We start from the raw sequence: 21,422 nt of genomic DNA on the forward strand, positions 1-21,422 counted from the left end.
AACATAACCAGAATAAATTTTAGAGAAGAAAATGAATCATGCACATTTCCTTGATTTGCACAACTTACACAGGTTGCAGAATTGACTATAGTGACAGAAACCATCCATTCCTTACTGTACTGTTTTTTTCTGGTCCATTTAATTTCATCTTCTTTATAACCACTGCCTTATTTGTTGTGATGTTACAGAACCCAGATGAAACGCAGGAAGGTATAGAGATAAAGAAAGTGGGTGAGTGGCACGTTAAAAGGATACCAGAATACAAGACATAATTCAACCCAGGCTTATGAGGGTTTAGTGTCAAAGCTTGTTTTCAGCGCTAGTGCTCATCCTAAACAGAAAAGACGAGTCTGCTTATGCGTATGTATAAAGTTCCCTCCTCATTGAATAGCTCTACTCAGTTAAGACACAGCTAGGATTGCATTGCACAGAGAACAAACTACAGGAAATGACTTTCTTCACACAATTTGTAGGGACTAAAACTGACTCAGGCTCAAACTGTCACTCAGCTATGAAACTTGGGCCAGTGATTTATTATTACTATTACTACTATTACTACTACTACTACTACTACTACTACCACCACAGCTACTAGATTTATTACCCACCCTTCACCAGCAAGTCCCAGGGCAGGCTACAACAATTTGAAATTTAGTATTAAACAGTGAAGACAAATTACAGTCACTGTAATAGAGTGGGTCCTGAAAACACACATCTCAGTTAGCTTGATCTGCATCACAGGGTTGTTATGGAGATAAATGTTTAAAGGAGAAAATCTATGTATACCACCCTACGCTCATCAAAGGAAGGGAATAATAGAAAAGAAACATATTAATAGAAATATATTTTAAAAATGGAAAGAGTTACGTGACAGCTGTTGCTAGACACTACAGGAGGGAAGTGGAAAAGCTGCACATCATCCTTTAGTATGTAAACCCAATATTTATTTATTTATTGAGATTCAAAGGGTCTCCAAGGCAATTTACAAATAGCAAATACAAAAATAAAGCAGAGTGGGGGGGGAATAAACCATTTTTTAAAAAACCACAAACCACACAAGCAGCAAGGAGGTGAAGAAACAAAGTAAACACATCATCATAATCAAAGCAAAGTATATTGAACACAGCAAAAGTGGTGGTAGTAGAAGCAGTTTTAAAAGCTTTCCTAAAAAGCAAAGTTTTCAGCACCTGCCAAATGACACACGGTGACTAGGTCAGAACTGTAATTCTATTGTTGCGTGCTTTAGATACATTTATTTGTCCAGGCCTTATAGACGTTATAGGAGCCAAGTCTCTTGGTCAAGGTACTGCTGAGTGCTGCTGCTGTTTTATGTATAGAATTATCAGTGTTGGATTTGCCAGTGATTAAACTATTACGATGTTTATTATATTATATTGTTAGCAGCCCTGTGCTTCTCTGATAACTGAGGAGGCAACTAAAATCTGCTGTTTTTTTCTCTTTCATAGCTTTGAGCAGAATCTGCTTGTTTCTCTGCCGCTGCTGCCCAAGTTTTCTCCATGATGAAAATCCACAAAATAGATGAAAGCAAGCTATTATCCTCTTCTCCTGCACTTGGCCTCTATGGTACACTCTTACTAATTATGAATTTAGTATGGCAGAGTAAGAATCTGCCCACACACACACACAAACACAACTCCCTTGTACCACCTGGAAATGGATCCATACAAAAAGCATGGGTGCATAGCGGGGACTAGTTTAACTGCTGCTTTCCAAAGCTGCTCTACAGCGCTATTCCTGTTTTAAGACAGAAAATTATTCAAGTGGTCATTTAATACCATGTTTTCATATACATAGTTCCAGGAGCTATGTAACTCCCTAACCCGCCTGCAAGTTGGACTTCCTCTTACTTCCATAACAACCAGGTAGCCCTAAATACCTATAAGGGAAGAATTTACTAGAATGCAAAAGCCAAGAAAGCGGCTCTGTTCCTCCTCTTTCTGTATGTGAGAGGCCCAGAAACATAGGTTGGAGTTCAGGTCAGGAGATTTTTGTCTGTGGCTAAGCAGCCTAGGAGACTCAGGTGTATGTGCACACAAGCCTAAATGTCAAAAGAAATGCAAAAAGTGAAACATTTAAAAATGCAACATGCTACTACAAAATATATTTAGCAAGTTTTACCAAATTGTCTTCAGCTATTGCTGTAAACATTATTTCAGATAAAGCCGTTTTTTAAATAAAAGGGGGGGTACACATCAAACAAAGGAAAGAATATCTGGGTTGTCCTGGTCATAGTCAGTCACTGTACCACTGGGCTGTGCTATGCTCTTCAATTCTTCAGTTTCATTTTTTAATCAAATCAAGTATATTCAGTAATGTGGACTTTGATCAAGCAATTTTGTATCTTGAGAGAGTTAAAATTGTTCAATAGATCCATAAGGGCAAAAAAAGATTGTGCTGGATTAAAAACTACATCATTAGCATGCAATGTAGTTTTATTACGGTACTCATGTTTGGATCAGTTTCCTGAACTTGCCTTTCAGCTCTTACCTCTGAAAGGAGAGCTGAGGGACAGCTGTTTGTTTATTTACAGACTCCTATCCAATCATTATATGCCACCCCTATGTCAAAACCCCAGGTTTCCTATCCCCTCCCCATTTATTATTATAGGGTTCTCCCCACACATGACAGGTTTAAAAAAACTGAAGACAAAACTTTTCTAAATGGCATTTGCAGTGATAAATCAATAAGCAGAGAACAAGTTAAGCACCCACTTCCTGCCCACAATCCTTCCTATAAATAGCCCCTCCCAAGCTTTCTAGTAATGTTACACTGTAAACAGAGTTCCCATTGTAATTTATAGTGTGCAAGCCCATCCCATCCATGAGGCGGGGTGAAGCAACTGCCTCAGATGGTGGAAGCCCCCAAGGTGACCCCCACAGGCACCCACCACTGTGGTAGAGAAGCAGCCCTAATTTCTGGTGAGATCTTGCTGGAAATCAGCACTGCTTCTTCTTCTCTACCAGTGGCAGGGACAGTGGGATGAACAAAGTGGAGGCTGCAGGGCAGTGTGGCATTTATTCTGTGAACTGCCCTGAGACCCCCCAGGTATAGGCAGTATATGTTGTTGCTGTTTAGTCGTGTCCGACTCTTTGTGACCCCATGGACCAGAGCACGCCAGGCACTCCTGTCTTCCACTGCCTCCCACAGTCAAACTCATGTTCGTAGCTTCAAGAACACTGTCCAACCACCTCATCCTCTGTCGTCCCCTTCTTCCTGTGCCCTCCATCTTTCAGTATATAAATTATCATTATTCTTATCATCATCATCTCCCAAAACAAGACACACCACCCCAGTTAGTGTGGCCTTGGTATCTTAGAGAGTTGCTGCCAGTCAGAACAGGCAGCAGCAGCAGGCAGATAGTGTACATGAACAGTCTGATGCAACATGAAAAAGCTCTTTGCTAGTTTTTTTCCTACAGCAGTTCTAAAAATGAACTTTTTCTCCTTTTCAAAATTAAACCGGAGGTTCTCTGGAATTGTTCATACTTTGTGTCAACTACTAGATTGCAACATACTCAGCCCTGGTGATTAGCCTAATGCAATGAACAGACCTCTGCTCATTTCCTGCTATTTAAGCTGATGGTGTGTTCTGAATATTTAACTGCACAGCATGTTGTTTTTCATGCTTCTTCAGTTTAGCTCATGATAATATTTTATATATATATATTCAGTAATATATATGTGTACAGAAAATTTATAGATCACTTAAAGAGATCCCTGAGTGGTATACATAGAAAAAGTATAGATAACACACAGTTAAAGTCCACAACAATCCAAAACTCACTTTTTCCATATAGTCTTTTGTTTGTCCTCATCACCCTCATTTACATGCAGTTTGCCTATGGTCATCCTTGCTTTCTTTTGTCTGTTCCTTCTTTCCGTTGCTGCTCCACAATCTGTCTTAGAGTGTAAGCACATTGAGAGCCGGGACCTACCTATGTTGCCTTTGTAACTGGGTAAATACCATGTACTCCAATGGTATGAATGAACAAAGAAAAATTCAGAAAAAGGTTGGCAAGCATAGAACTTTTCCTTCCCATGCTTCAGATGCCTCCCTTAGGAGCATGGAAATCCAATAAGATAGTGGAAAGAAAATATGATGTAGCATTGATTTACTCTTGCTAATATTTCTGTTTAAAATGTAGCATCCATGCTCAGGTCAGTGCAGCACTCTTCCTATCTGCAATAAGCAAGTTGGAGATACAAAGATGCTCTCAGCAGTTCAGATGTACTGAACGAGCATACCTGAGATCTGAAAGTAACCCAGATAATCCTTCATCTGCTTGGGATCCCTGTCTTGTATTCAGATAATAACCCTGTGTCATTAATTATCACTGAGTCAAATTACTTGGTTCAGATTTCTATTGGCCTTGGGGGAGGGTTTGAAACTGCACGGCTCCCTAAAAATTGGATTAATCATTAAGGGAGAGCAAGTTCTGAAAACTGTAAGTGTGTGGGATTACTTTTAAGGATACAGTCTTTAAAAAACAACAACAGGGGAAAGCTTCACCTTGGTAGCTGGGCAGCAGAATGTCCTATGGGAACAAAACTCTGTCAAAAGCACTCTTCCTGATTTATTGTTGAAGCAAATGAAGTTGTATTTTGTTCTTGAAATCAACGCCACCTCACAGTTTGCATAAACAAGTGAACCATGAACCAGCTGCATAGGTGTGTCTGACTGATACAAACATATATTAAGCATTTGACCAGGACTATGCACTCTGTGAAGGTGATGTTAAAACTACTAGTTGTGGGCCAAACTAGATATATTAAATACATTAGTCAAGTTCATTGATTTCAATTAACCTACCATGCATGACATAGTTGGATACAGCCCACTGACCTGTTAAAAGAGACAGAATGTCTGCAGGAAGCACTGCCAAAAATGAAATTGGCAACCCTTTTTATGCACACACCAAACCTACCTACTCTAATGCAGTCCCACAGTGCTTCTCTGAAAATCAGGATGTGGGCAAGTTAAGGGTACATCTGCATCTACTGTATCCCCTCAAACAGCAATAGTTACTCCATTAGTAAGTTCAGTAATAATATGCCTCATCTTGGTTGATGTAGAAGTCCTTCAGCTCATCCTGATTTGCTTGCACAAAATGTGTGTGGAGACTATACAGTGTCCACCCTTTATTGAGCATTCATTCTGACTGGTTTGTGGGGAGCTTGTACAACAAGCAGCACTCATCCCAGTTTGTTTGCCTGGAGGTTATATGTCTTCCTGTCCATCTATTAGTATCTCATGCTTTTTAGTGCGTTTTCCCATCATTTCCCCTAATTGCAAAAAGTATGCTTTTCTCTAAATAAATAAATATGTGAATGTGTTGTGCCAGAGCACTTCAACCCACTTCGATTGTGGAAACCTAAATTTTGAGAATGTGACTGAATGCCTCTTGCAAAATATTGGCAGTCCAGATGCAACTCTGCAGACACATTGATGTGAACAGGGGCAATGTATTCCTCACTGTAATGTCAGCATGAACAGATCAGAAGGAAGTGTTTTAGTAATGAAACTACTACTACTACTACTACTGTTTGAGAGGGCAGGTATGAACATACCCAAATTTCCTCTCCCTTGTGTTCTTCCCAACTTACGTATTTTCAAAGGCACCTGCCCCTAGCTGCTGCCAAATGTGCTGTTCTAGGAGTGATTTCCTGTACTGAATTACTAATATACAAATAGCCTTCACGTCTGAAACTCAACCACAGCATGCAAAAATTCCACATTAGCCTGAGCAGCCTCTCCAAAGACGTCTAAAAGAATAAGACAAGTTTTATTTAGAAAATAATAATGATGGTGGTGGTGGTGATGATGATGCAATCCGCACCAAAGCAGAGACATTATATTCAAGTTCACTGAACCTTGTGGCTATGATGTAATTTAAATGATAGAAATTAGCATATTGCAGAGATGCTAAATTTCTTTTAGCAAACAGAACCAAAGAAAATGCACTTCTTCCTCTCCCATTGCTAAAAGAAAACCACTTTCAAAAGTAAGATTGGCAACACAGCAGTGCGTTGCCTGGCGGTGGGCAGAGCCATAGCAATAGCTTCCTGGCAACAGGATCACGGCTGCCTACTGGGAGGGATGAGGTTGGGAGCTCCAGATTGGCTCCATTGGTGAAGCGTTCAGTTCAAACATTGCTGATGCCTCATTCCCCTCCCTCCCTCACCATTCTGGAAAATAAGATACATTTTAATATGAGCTATATAAAAAAGAAAGCAAAATCTAATTGCAGCAAATAAAATTTGGATTAAAGTTAACTTTCCAGGCAGGCACATAATAAACATTTTCATGATGTGAAGTATCTGCTGAGGTAAGTGCATCAAATAAGCGTCCGATTTCCCCCCAAAAAACAAAATTGAGAACACTATAAAGGAGATATGAATATTGGCAAATATTTACAAAACTCAAATCGTCCAAATTGCTTAAAAGATGGAGACCATCTGTGTTTCTGTAATTTAGCATACATCACAAAACCATACCATACTGAAATAAATTTATATTTTTGATTTTGGCCTCCAATGACTCTAAATTTGAATGTCAAATTTCCAAGTGACACAACATCGCACAGTAATTCAGATTAGCTCCTCCCAAGTCCCTTCAGTATTCTGCAATTGTGAATCATGCTGCAATAAGAAAGTATATAGAAAACTCTTTTTATTGTTTTTATTAAATATTTTATTCGGTTACAGAAGAACATCTCGTGGTCACCAAATTTCACCAAGACACTATTTTTGAGAAGTAAAATAAATACACACTTGTTTCTAGAGTTGCCAGCTTTTGAACTAGTCCCATTTGATTTGCATCAATTAGCAGGTCATAATACTTATCTCCCTGCTGTGGAAAGCTTTCATCGGCTAATTCCTGCATACCAAGCTCCTTTAAAAGCAACAAGAATAGGGGAAGCTGTGTGCCCCTCCCCCAAACAGGCTACACTTTCTCTTCCTCATTTATGGCACATCATCCCCAGGGCTTTTCTGAAAATATGCACTTTAGTGGTAGGGACCTTCACATTTTTCAAAGACATAGAGAGCAGTTTTCTTGGTGCAACCTTACATCTTTATAGAAATTAGGTTTGCTATCAACTCGCAACACTCAGTTTTTAGACTAACTTGTCCTCTGCAAGTGTTGCGGAAAGTGGTTAACATGTGAGGCAGTGGGCATTGAAATGAGGTGCCGTAGTCCACCCCATTCCTACTGCCATTTGTCAGGTGGAGGGCAATTGTGTGCCACAGGGAGTCAACTTCTATTCATGAGGTTGGCCGTGCATTGTGTGCAGCCCTGGGAAATCAGGGTTCTACATGCAGGGCTGATGATACATGCATAGAGTCGGAAGGGATCCTGGGGGTCATCTAGCCCAACCCCAATGCTATGCAGAAAAGCTTGCTCATTCCCACCTCTCCCTCTCATTTATTAGTTTAATGATTTTCCTAGATGGCTGAAGGGGTTTTCTTGCTTTCTCTCCCTCCCTTCCAGCTTTGTTTAACATCCACTTTGATGCAGAGTTCTGGAAAACCGGAAAGCCTGCTCACTAATTTGTGGCAATGTGGTTGATGCTAATAAAGAGATTGTCAATTATAGCATTTCAAACAATTTGTTTTAAAAAGTTCTCATCTTTAAAAAAACACAAAAAGTTACAACCTTATTTTTAAACAGCTTAGCTAGTTCTTTAAGTTTGGAACAGGTTGCAAGGTCAGGATTTTTTTTTATAAAGGAGGCCATTCTTCCCGCCCCCCCCCCACTCCAGCTTCTCACCACACACATACACAACAGCTTTTGGGCTGATCCTGCAGTGCCTTTCTAATGTGCATTGCACATTCATGCTTCCCATGGAATAGGAAGGCCTTTGGGAGGGTTCTGAGCAAGTGTCATCACATGTGCTGTGATCCCTGCAGCCAAGGAGACTGTTGCAGGAGAGGAGGGTGTTTCAGTCTTCCAGCCCCAGCTTGCTACCAGTAACATGACCTAATACACCCAAGAAGGAACCACCTAGTAGTGGAGATCAGTCAGAGTCGGGGCCATAAAAATGCAGAGAGAGACTGGTGTGTTGGGGAGGGAGAGGTTGTGCACAGTGAAACAATGACTTAATGTATAATCTTGGGCTAAGCAGGCTCACTTTCTTGTGTGATCTGCTTTGCATGGGGTTTGCATTTTCTTCTATGAAGTTACTTACCGATTGCCTTTCAGACTACTGCCTCCCTGCCTCAATGTCTCTCATCTGTAAAGTGGGCAAAAAAATTTTTGTACAACCTCCTCTCTTCTAAATGTTATATTTGTTCATCATATATTCATACAAGTGGGAAAAGCAACAAAATGTTGTGCTGTGGAGTGCTTCTGTTCATAATTCTAGCCACCACCTCTTGCAGAATACTCCATTCCATTTCCCCTCCACTCCTACCATCTTCCCCCTTAACAGCCAGGATTTTGTGCCCACTAAACATGCTTAGTCCTCATCGTGCTGTTGTGGATTTTTTTTTCTGTTGAGGGTTTTATTCTTTCCTAAAGTGTTGTCTGGGGCTGTTAGGAGTTTTGATAATAAAAATAATAACTTTATTATTTATACCCCACCCATCCAGCTGGGTTTCCCCAGCCACTCTGGGCATTAAAAAATTGTAAAACATTGTTGTTGTTGTTTAGTCATTTAGTCGTGTCCGACTCTTCATGACCCCATGGACCAGAGCACGCCAGGCACTCCTGTCTTTCACTGCCTCCTGCAGTTTGGTCAGACTCATGTTGGTAGCTTTGAAAACACTGTCCAACCATCTCGTCCTCTGTCGTCCCCTTCTCCTTGTGCCCTCCATCTTTCCCAACATCAGGGTCTTTTCCAGGGAATCTTCTTTTCTTGTGAGGTGGCCAAAGTATTGGAGCCTCAGCTTCAAGATATGTCCTTCCAGTGAACACTCAGGGCTGATTTCCTTAAGAATGGATTAGACATTAAAAATTTCCCAATACAGGGTTGACTTCAGATATTTTTTTATTTCCTTGACATCTGATGGGAGCGCGTTCCACAAAGGGGTGCCATTACTGAGAAGGCCCTCTGCCTAGCTCCCTGTAACCTCACAGTGAGGGAACCTCATAGTGAGGGAACCGCCAGAAGGCGGACCTCAGTGTCTGGGCTGGACCTCAGTGTCTGGGCTGAACAAAGGGGAAGGAGACGCTCCTTCAGAACGCTCCAATAAGAACTAGAGGGCACCAGGTTGGTGAAGCCTGTCTTAGATTAGTATGTTTTCTATGGGCTGTGGCCCCATTGAGCTCCACCTTTAGCTCTCCTACTGCCTTCTGAACAGGCTCTATCCTAGGCCCTGACCAGGTATAAGAGTTTGGATTTTAGGGAGTTGACAGCCCAGTGGGGAACATGTAACAATAGTTTTCTGCCATGAGTTCATTTAAATTAAGCACTGATGTTGCACAATTGAGTCCTTTACTCAATAACAGTGATGATGAATCACACCCAAGAAAAGTTATATTTCTTGCCGAGCAGGAAAGGTTTCAGCAAGCGATCAGTAAGGCATTCAGAGGCCGAATCCAGATCTCTGTTTACAGACTTTTTATAATAATATAAGTTATGCATGCAAGACACCCAGTGCTACAGTTTTACCCCAGCTTAACCACAAATACAGATGTTTCCACAACTCAGCTAGCTCAGCTTTTTCCTGTTTATAATCTTGTTATAAAAGTCATACCCTTGCACGTTCTTAAAACTTTCCTTGTGGTTTGCACTTTCTCTGTCCCTCTTAAGCTTGCGTTTCAGCATGATTACAGTGCTCTAACAATGAAGGTGATAGAGCATAGTCATCATGGCTGGTAGTTGTTGATAGCCTTGCCCTGCAATAATTTGTCTTATCCTCCTTTAAAGCCATCCAAGCTGGTGGCCATCCCTGTCTCCTGTGGGAGTGAGTTCCTTATTTTAACTATGCTATGTGATTAAGCACTCGCTTCTGTCTGCCCTGAATCTTCCCACATTCAGCATCACTGGATGTCCACAAGTCCTAGTGTCATGAGAGAGGGAGAAATACTTTTCTCTATCCATTTCCTCCATGCCGTGCACAATCTTAGAAACTTCTACCATGCTTTCTATCATGCTGCTGAACTACAACTGCCGTCATCCCTGACCACTGGCTAAACTTGCTGGGGGTGGTAGGGGCTGTAGTTCAACATCTGGAGGGTTAAAGGTTCCTCACCTCCGTTATAGGGATTTGAAGGGGCCCCAGGGGCAAGAGGTGGCCCCAAGTGGATGTTACAGGAATGAATTCCATGTGGATGGGCTGTGGGAGAAGAGATGTGTAGAGGCACACTTTTGTTTGATGCTCACTCCCTTATAGAAGGCAGGGGTCCTACTCACTTCCTATTCTGGTAAGGAAGAGATAATTCCGTTTACCTTCCATTCAACTAGTCTTTGAAGCTGTGTGTGTCAAATGAAAACAGCTTGTTCCTGGAACTGCTGTGTGCTGAAGATATAGGGCCCCTTATCTTTATGCCTTTATAGGTGTGCACACCACCTAGTAAAGTAGCTAGAAAACACCTTTTCATCAGCGACTGACCCAATAAACCTTTACTCTCATCCACACTGCTCTTTGGAACAGAGATCTTAGCAACAGCACCATATTACTGTAAGCCATACATAATAGGCATGCCCCCTATCTCCACCCCCACAGGTTTTCTCAGAAGTCTTACACCATAAAAATCCAATGAGCACAGGCAAATATTTATATTCACATGTATTTATGTGCACATGCACAAAAAGGCAAAAGGGGAGGAGAAAAGAAATAAGTGACCTCGCACATGTTTCCAAAAGTAGTGCACAATAAATTTTACTACCCAACTCTCTCACACATACATTGGTACCCTTTTAAAAAATGGGGGGAGGAAGAGGTGTTGTGATTTAGTGACTGAAGTGTAGGTACCTAAATGAGGGAGACCACGGGTTCACATTCCTGCTGGAATATGAGCTCACTGCATGACTCTGACTCCTCCATTCACTCTCAGCTTATTGTGAGGATAAAGTAAGGGGGAGTACGTATGGCATCCTGAGCTCCTTGAAGGAACAGTGAATAAAAATGCAGGGGGGAAAGACAGATTTTTTAAAAATCACCAGTTATTCTCAATATGTAGAAGCTCCCCTATCTGGTTGCCCAATGGTTATTACCCACTGTAGGCGATTAGGCAAGTAGGAATTTACAAGCTTGAAACAAATGAACAGCAATATATTGTAACCCTTAATGCCTTTTCCCCTGTCAGAGGTGTTTTTTCACTAATCTAGAGCTCTAAAATAATTCCTTATGAGCCAAAAGAGTAGCTTTAGCAGCCTTGGCTGACCAGGTCTTGTGACGGGGGCCTCAGCATGGTCTAAGGTATCTTTTTACATTTCCCAGCACTTAATTTCTTAATTGTACCCACCTGAACAGCAACGTATGTATGTATGTATGTATGTATGTATGTATGTATGTATGTATGTATGTAGAATCACAGCCTTCTAAATGATTCTATTTCATTCTACTTCCATGCCCACCTGCTGAAATGTGAAGCCAGTGGGCATGATAGGACATTTTCAGAGACACTTGAACTGTAGACATCCTCCCCCACGCCCAAGTGAGGAACCCTAGATTGCCTTGTAACAGGTATTGCCAAAGTGGGCAATGGTCAAGGATGCTGGGAATTGTAGTCCAACAACATCAGGAGTGTACCAAGTTGGCTATCCCTGGCCTACAGCTAGATTCCTATGCAATCCCATCCTGACCTAGTGGTAATTATCCCCCGTCTGTTGAAACTTACAAGTTTGGGGAAAGCCTTGTCAATTTCACCCATGCCTCCTCAGGGTTTGCATTAAAAGCACACACACACACAACTGAGCTATTACTATGTGTATTGCCACTGGTGTATATGTATAAGAAAAACATGCAAATGGAATTAGTGGGCTTTCTCATGGACCTTGTCAGTTTTATTTCAAAAGGGAGGAAAGGCAATGGAAAAGGTGTTGAACAGATGCCCGTCACATTCATACATTCATTCATTCATTCATTCATTCATTCATTCAAAAAGGAGGAATAGGAGGTATTGGGTTATAACTGTGAATGGTGACCATCAAAACAGTTCTGTCACACAGGGAAGAGAGCTTAAACTGTGAAAAAAGGCCATTCCGAAATGTGAACTTCTTTACTGGGAGGAGGGGAAAGTGGATGAAAGACTAAAAATGTGCTTTGTATAGAACACCACCTATTCACAAATGTTGTGCATTTTGCAAACTGCAAGCTGTAATTGTAAATCTACCTTCTTGCATAGCCAGTTTTAAAAAACCCCTAATAAAAATGCATTTCTGTCTTTCAGGCATGCTTTCAGTTGCACATCCACCATGGGAAAGAAGCTCAAAAGCTTCTTTAGTATACATGTGGTTTGGCTGCACACACCCTTCCATATTCTCATTACCTTCATGGCAACACACAACAATAAAAAGCTATGTTGGACTTGCATAGCTGAGAAAAAGTAATTTTCCCACCCTCCACTAAACATAATTTACACTAAGCAACAATCATTTTCCAGCTTGACACACCCTGTTACAGAGGTAACCCAAGCCACAATTTCCAAGGCTTGTTTATTCTTTGGCTTTCTTTTGTCACTGTATGCTATATGCCTAAGAAAAATGTAGCAGGACATATGACAAAAGCAAATGATATTCTGGCCCTGATAGGAAGAGAGATTTTTCTGTACTTGATCTTTGTACTTGTTTTAAAGCACAGGTGAGGGAGAAGAACAGATGGCACAAGGAGAGCCACAATTTTGCAAAGTTGTCTCAGAGTACAGTTGGCAGAGCTTTGGTCTAAATCATGGGGCAAGGTCATAGCTGAGTGGTAGAGCATCTGCTCTGCACATAGAAGAGTTCAGCCTCCAACATCTCTCCAGCCTCTTGAGTTCAGCCTCCAACATCTCTCCAGGTACGATTGGCAATTTATCATTCCAATCAATGTTAAGCAAATTCAGTTTTTCTTCAAACTTATCTCTCAATCTGCCTTCTCTTACTTGATTAGAGAAGTAATATTGACGGTATATGCTGTTCCCCACATCTTAGAAAGCCATAAATCTCTAGAGGTTAGTATGGAAAGTCTGCAGTTTTGACAAATTAGCATTCTACTGTTGCCGTATTTTGAGGAGCAAAAAAGAGGACACATTTGCCGACTTCTATTTCTTTCCCCCAAAAGATATTTATTAAAGTTTTTTTAAAAAAATATAACAATGAAAAAAATAAAAATAAAAGAAACAAAATACAACATAAAAACAGTTAAAAAACAAATAATTTTCCATACCATATCTTCCTTACGCTTATTTCCCCAGACCTCCTCATACCTCCCTTCTTTGTATTCCACTTCAATTTGTTAGTTCAGCAAATCCTTACCATTAAGCTTTTACCCATTTATAAACCTTTTTTTTTCGTATCTCCTAAAGCATTACAGCTGGAAACCCCTTAGTTTCTATCCAACATCCTTCTAACATTCATTAATTTTACAATATTTCTGTAAATAGTCTTTAAATTTCTTCCAGTCTTCTTTCACCAACTCTTCTCCCTGGTCTCGGATTCTGCCAGTCATTTCTGCCAATTCCATGTAGTCGATCACCTTCATCTGCCATTCTTCCAGAGTGGGTAAATCTTGTGTCTTCCAATACTTTGCAATGAGTATTCTTGCTGCTGTTGTAGCATACATAAAAAAAGTTCTGTCCTTCTTTGGCACCAATTGGCCGACAATGCCCAGAAGAAAGGCCTCTGGTTTCCTCAGGAAGGTATATTTAAATACCTTTTTCAGTTCATTATATATCATTTCCCAGAAAGCCTTAATCTTTGGGCACATCCACCAAAGGTGAAAGAATGTACCTTCCATTTCTTTACATTTCCAACATTTGTTATCGGGCAAATGATAGATTTTTGCAAGCTTGACTGGGGTCATGTACCACCTGTATATCATTTTCATAATATTCTCTCTTAAGGCATTGCATGCCGTAAACTTCATACCTGTGGTCCATAACTGTTCCCAGTCAGCAAACATAATATTATGTCCAACATCTTGTGCCCATTTAATCATAGCAGATTTCACCGTTTCATCCTGAGTATTCCATTTCAACAGCAAGTTATACATTCTTGACAGATTCTTAGTTTTGGGTTCTAACAGTTCTGTTTCTAATTTTGACTTTTCCACCTGGAAGCTGATTTTCTTGTCCAAATTATATGCCTCCATTATCTGATAATAATGAAGCCAATCTCTCACTTTGTTTTTTAATTTTTCGAAACTCTGCAATTTCAATTTGTCTCCTCCTTGTTCCGAAATTTCCCAATATGTCGGCCATTTGGCCTCCATATTGAGCTTTTTCTGAGCTTTTGCTTCCATTAGTGACAACCACCTTGGGGTTTTATTTTCCAATAAGTCTTTATATCTTACCCAGACATTAAACAATGCTTTCCTAACAATATGGTTTTTGAATGCTTTATGTGCTTTGACCTTATCATACCATAAATATGCATGCCACCCAAATACATTGTTAAAACCTTCTAAGTCTAAAATGTCTGTGTTTTCAAGAAGTAGCCATTCTTTCAACCAGCAAAAGGCTGCTGATTCATAGTATGCCGACTTCTATTTTTAACTATGGATCGCTATGACGACTCTACCCATGAAAAAGAGGACATGTCCTGGAAAGAGAGGACATATGGCAACCCTAGTTAGCAAGTGGAGCTTATCAATGGTGTTGGCATGTTCTCAAAGAGCAACCGCATACACACATACCATTTGTGATAACTCTTCTTTATGTTTATAAATTAAACCAGTGTGTTTCTTTATTATTAGATTATCAGATTTCTGGAGTCTTATTTCTGCCCAGCTTGATAAAGCTTACCATAGTTTTACACTCTTGATCTAACCATGCACACCAAACTACAAATGAAGCCTGTCATGCTGAAATCAGAGTTTAGAGAGTTGACATAAACACCGCCCTATTTCATTTTGCCCCTTATCTCCTGCCAAAACCTACTTCAGTTCATTAACATTTCCTGTTACCACATACCAGAATGGTCCAAAATAACCCAGAAAGAAATTAAGGAAATGTCCCAGTAGCACCCACAAGAGCGTGCTTTATATACAATTGTATTTTTATGTACCTTGCCAAGATGTTGCTGCGTCACAGCCATTGTTCTGTAAGTTTCTAAAATTGAAGGGTTGGCTAGCAGAAGGTTAATGGAGCTGAAGGGTGTCTTAATAGTCCTTGCAAATTTGCCAAGTATCTCCTTTGTCGGAAATTACAGGTAAACTGTTGACAATGGCTTGCAAATAGTGTGGCGTAGGGAACCAAGGTCTGCCAGATGTTGTTGGATTACAGATTTCATCAGCCCCAGCCAGTGTGGCCAGTGTTTAGGGATCATAGAGTTGTAGAGATGGAAGGGACCCCAGGGGTCATCTAGACTCTGTAATGCAGGGTCACAGGTTGCCCATCCCTGAGACTCTTTTAGAAGGAGAGGGCTATTTTGGCACAGGGACATGCTCCCCACTTTTAGCTAAGGAATATGTCATCTAAGGCTGTGTTCACACATCCATTTACTGTGCATTCACTGTGTTTTAAGTGCTGAATTTTTAATCTGGCTTCACAGGAAATTTATCCAAAGTGCATATGCATCCTTTGTTACAAAATACTACAGTTTGAGGAAGTTGGGCTGATTTGAACAGCTGGCAGTGGGGAAGAACTGTGAAACACACTGGGGTGTTCACTGTGCTCTAAGTGGGGTAATGTGAGCACACCCTAGGAGTTTGTGAAGGAAGCAGGCTGGAAGTTAAGAGAGACTAAGAAAGGCACAGACACACAGAGCTGAATTCAGTGTCTGTGAGCATCTTACAGTGCTTTCTCTAGAGCTCCAGTGCATAGCTGTCAACTTACAGACTTGAAAATAAGGTACCAGCAGCCCTGAAAATAAGGGACCAGCAGCCAAAATAAGGGACCTGCAGCCTCACCTGTTCCAGGCAATCCAGTCTTCCTGTCCTCCTGCAGTCTGATCAAACTCATGCTGGTAGCTTCGAGAACACTGTCCAACCAACTTTGTAACCAGAGATTCAACTGAATAGAATCTGAATCACATGCACCACAAGGCCTATGCAGCCTCAGCTTAAGATAGCTCCCCGGCCTGGCTTTGCACTGCAAAGTTTGCAGCAGCACGTGCAACAAAATGGCGTCCAGCATTCAAAAAACCCCTCAGCTTGCATTAACTAGCCACACACAAGGCATGCAAGCTCCACCCCCAGTCGTTCTTAGACTTCTTATTGGGTGAGCAACACAGCCAAGCAACACAGTTGGAGCCTCCCTCCTCCCTGGCCGGCAGGGAGGGAGGGAGAGGAGCTGCTTCCTTTGAAATTTAAGGGACATCATTTAAGGGACATCTATCAATAGGGGACAGCAGCGGGACATGGCGCTGGAATAAGGGACTGTCCCTTCAAATAAGGGACACTTGACAGCTATGTCCAGTGTAGAAGCAGTTGGCCATGGTTGTCTGCTGAAATGTTTAAGCCAGGGGACAGCAATCTTTTTCAGCCGAGGGCCGGTCCACCGTCCCTCAGACCATGTGGTGGGCCGGACTATATTTTTTTTGGGGGGGGAATGAACAAATTCCTATGCCCCACAAATAACCCAGAGATGCATTTTAAATAAAAGCACACATTCTACTCATGTAAAAACATGCTGCTACCCAGACTGTCTGCAGGCTGGATTGAGAAGGCGATTGGGCCGCATCCGGCCCCTGGGCCTTAGGTTGCCTACCCCTGATTTAAGCTGTGCCTTCACCTATGATGAATCTGCAGATTTGTAAATGGATGTGAATATTATGAAGTGCCAATAAGGCTCCTTCCAAGCGATCTCCTTCAAAATGTAAATAAAACTAGGTCATGCCCTAGCCCTGGAACATCTCACTTCCTGGAGAAGTGGAGTGAGTATAATAAATATACATATATCATTATTGCCTTGATGTTATTAGACTTCACAAAACTCTCCTGTGCAATTTAAGTTGTAGACCTGAATCTTTCAAGGGCAGCAGAATTGCTAACCTCACAATTTGGAAACCGTGAAGCATATCCTTAAAAAAAAATATATCAGGAGAGCTCAACAATATTGCAATTAGACAGCACAACCAGTTTTCTGTTAATTCTCTTCCCCAACATATTACTGCACATGCACCATACATTAAAAGCACATTCCTCCAAAGAATCTTGGAAGCTTAAATTTGTTAAGGATGCTGGGAATTATAGCTATGTTGAGCTAAAGTGCAGTTCCCAGAAAACTCTTTCTGGGTGTGTGTGCTTTAAATGTACAGTGTGTACTTCTGAGAACATGAGAAGTGGAGACATTAAAAAGTCAGAGGCTCCCGAGATGTAATGAGTCTGGCAAGCTTACAAAAACAGCCCACAGGAAACAGAACCCACAACAGGTATCAGCTTTAGAGTAGCAAAATGAAAAACCTCAACCCACATAATACCTGACAGATTCAGGGGATGCCATTTCATGATATTTTGAAAGTCCAAATGACTTTTGGCATGATCAGGTAATGACAAGTGTTCTGGACTATTCCCAAAATTGCTTCTGCTACTCACTGTCACAGCAGGGTGGGACTGAAGCGACCATCCTCAGGTGGGAGCAAGTCAGGTCATTCCAGGGTTTTCCAGCCAGATGGTCTTAAAGCCTAATACAGAAGAACTTTGAATGTGGACTCGAGCAAGCAGCAGATGGGAAGGTGACCAAGGTAACATCTGAGAACAAGCTCCTGCTTGTCTGTGTAATGAGTGCCAGTTTACAAGTGAAAAAAGAAGGGCAGAGTCCAGGTAGGGGAGAAGGAGGTTGGACAAAAGCATGCAGAGCAGGAGGTGGAGCTCATTTCCTGAAAAGCAGCTCTCTGGAAGAAGGAGTGCAGAAGTGGAATACAGCAGTTGAGAAAACAGCTATGCTATCTAGGCAAGGTGGCAATATTTTAAGATGCTGCATTAGTACCACACTGTGGGAAATGAGAGTTGCCTCCTCCTCAGTAGGATCTGCTGCCAAACACTCCCAGAGAATCCATTTTGATGGAAGTTCCAGATTGCTGTCTTGGGAGTTCAGAAGTTTCTCGGTAATTTCTAATGAGGCTTCTTCTCTTTGCCTTACTTTTGGTGCTCCCCTGAGACTGGTTGTTTTCATGCTCCACTAGAATTCCCAGTGGAATTCCTCAACCCCACCTTTGTTGAAATGTGCTAAGCAGAAATTCAGCCAGTGAAGCTTTTCATAGTATGTAGATGCAAAACTGGGTACAGTTCCAGGCTGATGCATCCCATGAGATGCATGGTTCTAAGTACATGTCCACTTGCATTAGGAATACCATGGGAGAGAAGCAATTCACAGCAGGAAAATTAGTGATGGGGAAGGCTTATAATGCAACACTTCCCACCTGCTGTTTCTCTGCTAAAAATGGGATCATCCCCAAGCAGTTTTTCTTCAGAAAATAGTTGTTTCCAGATGAAGGTTTAATATTGCAAATGGGTTGTTCAGTCAGCACAAACTGGTTTTAGGTCAACAGGTTCTTTCAACTTACGAAATTACTCCCTGAAAAGGACAGATCCAGATTAAATCGGGAAATATGGGCTGTCATTTTGATACCAACAGCATTATGTGAACACTTATCCAGGCCGGCAGGGTTCAAAGGGCAGTGTAACCTCAACAAGCCCAGGTCAAGCACAGGGAATCAGTTTAACAGCAACAGGGCCCCCGTAAGAATCCTGGAAACTGTAATTTGTTAAGGATGCTGACCTTGCAGAGCTACAATTACCAGTATCCTTAGCAACTACAATTCACAAGATTCTTCATGCAAGTTAGCATGGTATAAGAATGCTTTAAAGGTATAGTGTGGATGATACAAACTGATGTGGAGACTAGGTCAGACAACAGTACAAGGTCAATAGTGCAGGGTCAAATTAATTACAGTGGTACCTCGGTTTACAAACTTAATCGATTCCGGAAGTCCGTTCTTAAACCGAAACCATTCTTAAACCGAGGCACGCTTTCCCTAATGAGGCCTCCCGCCGCTGGTGCTCTTCCACCATTCAGATTCCATTCTTAGACCAAGGTAAAGTTCGCAAACCAGGACACTACTTCCAGTTTTGCGGAGTTCGTAAACCAAATAGTTCATGAACAGGACTGTTCTTAAACCGAGGTACCACTGTAATTACTTTTACAATCCACTGATACTCAAACAAAGTACAGTCAAACCTCTGTTGTCTAACGAATATGTTCCGGAAGCCTGTCCGGCTTCTGACTGGTTGCAAGAGCTTCATGCACTCAAATGGAAGCCACGTCGGATGTTCAGTTTCCGAAAAGCATTACACAACTGGAGCACTCACTTCTGGGTTTTCAGCATTCGAGAGCTGAAATGTTCAAAAATGGAGCCATTCGACAATCGAGGTTTGACTGTACAACACAGCCAGGAGGGGGAATTGGGGACAAGGTGCCAAAGTACCAGGAACCAGTCCTGTTGGCAGCAACAAGGCAGCTGAAGAGAGAGACCTCTCTGGTTTCCTAGACCACACCCTAACCCCAGTTACTGGTAGTGAAGGAGTTCCAGGGATTCCTTACTCATGAGCCATGCAAGAACTCTGAGCCTATCAATGCATGCTGTGATATTGCTCTTCAGGCCCAGGCCTTTTGGCACCAGCGTTCTCCAGAATTGAAGGGTGGATGCAACACTTCCTCTGACAGCTTCATGGGTTCTTCAGTCGGAAGGCCCCTCAAGGCGATTCTCAGCACTCAAACCTGTGGGGTGTCCAGTTTGGCCTCTGACGTGTCAGTGTTTGGTACCAGGTCAGGGCTAGGCATGACAGCAGCTAAACTGACCCGGTGAAACAAATTCATTTCTGCTCTATGGAATGTCGTGTAGGAACCACAGCAATCAGTCAAGCCAAAGCTTGTGCAAAAATGCCATTGCTGAATCACCAAGCCTGTTGTTGTGAAAGTTACAGCCTGCTTGAATATTCTTGCAAAGGTCTTTCCATTTGGTACTCTCAGAGACAGAAAGAGGAAATTGCACAAGGCACAGATTGGACTTGCCTGATATACTTTGCTGTTACAAGCAATTGCATTATCCAAGGTGTGGCTCAAACACAAGCTTCCTTACTGAGAGTCCTCCATATTGGAGCAGCATTGTAATTAGGGGATTTTAGGCTCTGGAGACTTAATAGTTTTACAGCCCCAACCCCACCCGCTTTTAATGGTATTGCGTATTGCGTAAGTCACTTCAAAATTTGGTAAACAAGGTCTCAAAGGAGAAATGGTTCAAACTTTACCTGACTTGAGAAACAGGAAGCCTCCTTGTCTGTATCTACAACAGGAAGCCCCTCTGCATGCCAGGCATGGCATAACTCAAACCACTTCATATTTTCTCAGAAGGCACGCGAAAGAAAGATGGCTCTGAAGCAGAAAAGACTTAAATATTAGTCCCATAGTGCAGATGTGAAGGAGAAATACTAATGCCTAAGGCCACCTAGTAAGTCCTTGTGAACAATTGTTAAGAATGCACCACCTGACTGTATATACAAGAACAAACACCCTTGTACACTTAAGCTGATGACTCCCAAATAATTAAATACTTGTTGTGGGGTGGTGGGGGCGCCAGGTCAAGGACAGACCAGAGGAGGGTACCAGCAGCTACTGGGACTTAGTTCAGGAGATCTCAACACCACTGTGGGACATCATAGGAGCTGGTGGAAGAGGGACCGTTGGAAGAGCAGGAAGATAGCACAGAACACCAGGAATACAGTGAAGAAGAGATCAAACAGCCTTCCAGCACAGAGGGAACTAGAACCCTGAAGGAACATGACTATTTGCTATCCCGACTCTCTGAGAGCCAGGACGATTAGCAGGGCAGAACAAATGCCATGGCTGGTACAAAGGAGTGCAGGATTGAGAGCACATGACTCACCACCTGAAACCAATTAAGAGTCAACACCTGGAACCAATGGAGTCAAAACTCAGGTGGTGAGTCTCCGCCCCCATCAACTAAGGGCTATATAAGAAGAGAGCAACTTACCAGGGTGGATGCTTGCTTGACATGAAGGTTGTACAGGAAAGGGAGAGTAGCAGAGGCAACAGTGACAGAGGGAAGCGAGGCGAGTATTGCCTGAACAGCAGAGGTGTATGTTGGTCGTGCCAGGAAGTTGCTGTGATCCTGGACAGGAGGAGGATGCGAAAGCAAGGAAAACCATTGTTGCCAACCTGTAGGCACCACCCGTGTAGCTAGCTGGTGTATAGGAGCCACCAGTTGTGCTGCTGGGACTGAGAACACCTGGGATCAGCATGGCACATAGGCTGCTGACCCTCAGCACAGAGTGCCTGTGGGAGACTGCTTCAGGGCA

At 42.1% G+C, this 21,422-nt stretch overlaps 1 protein-coding gene across 1 annotated transcript in view; it reads right to left on the bottom strand.

The window, feature by feature from the left end:
* The window catches only part of GPR160 (G protein-coupled receptor 160), a 34,269-nt gene extending 16,426 nt beyond the window's left edge, over positions 1-17,843 (bottom strand). The window contains exon 1 of the mRNA XM_082224582.1: positions 17,640-17,843. The gene's annotated coding sequence lies outside the window, so the exon portion shown is untranslated. The remainder of the gene's footprint in view (positions 1-17,639) is intronic.
* Positions 17,844-21,422: the final 3,579 nt, after the last annotated feature.

Source organism: Podarcis vaucheri, assembly GCF_965113315.1.
Source record: "Podarcis vaucheri genome assembly, chromosome: 5".
In the NCBI taxonomy this organism is placed as follows: Eukaryota; Metazoa; Chordata; class Lepidosauria; order Squamata; family Lacertidae; genus Podarcis; species Podarcis vaucheri.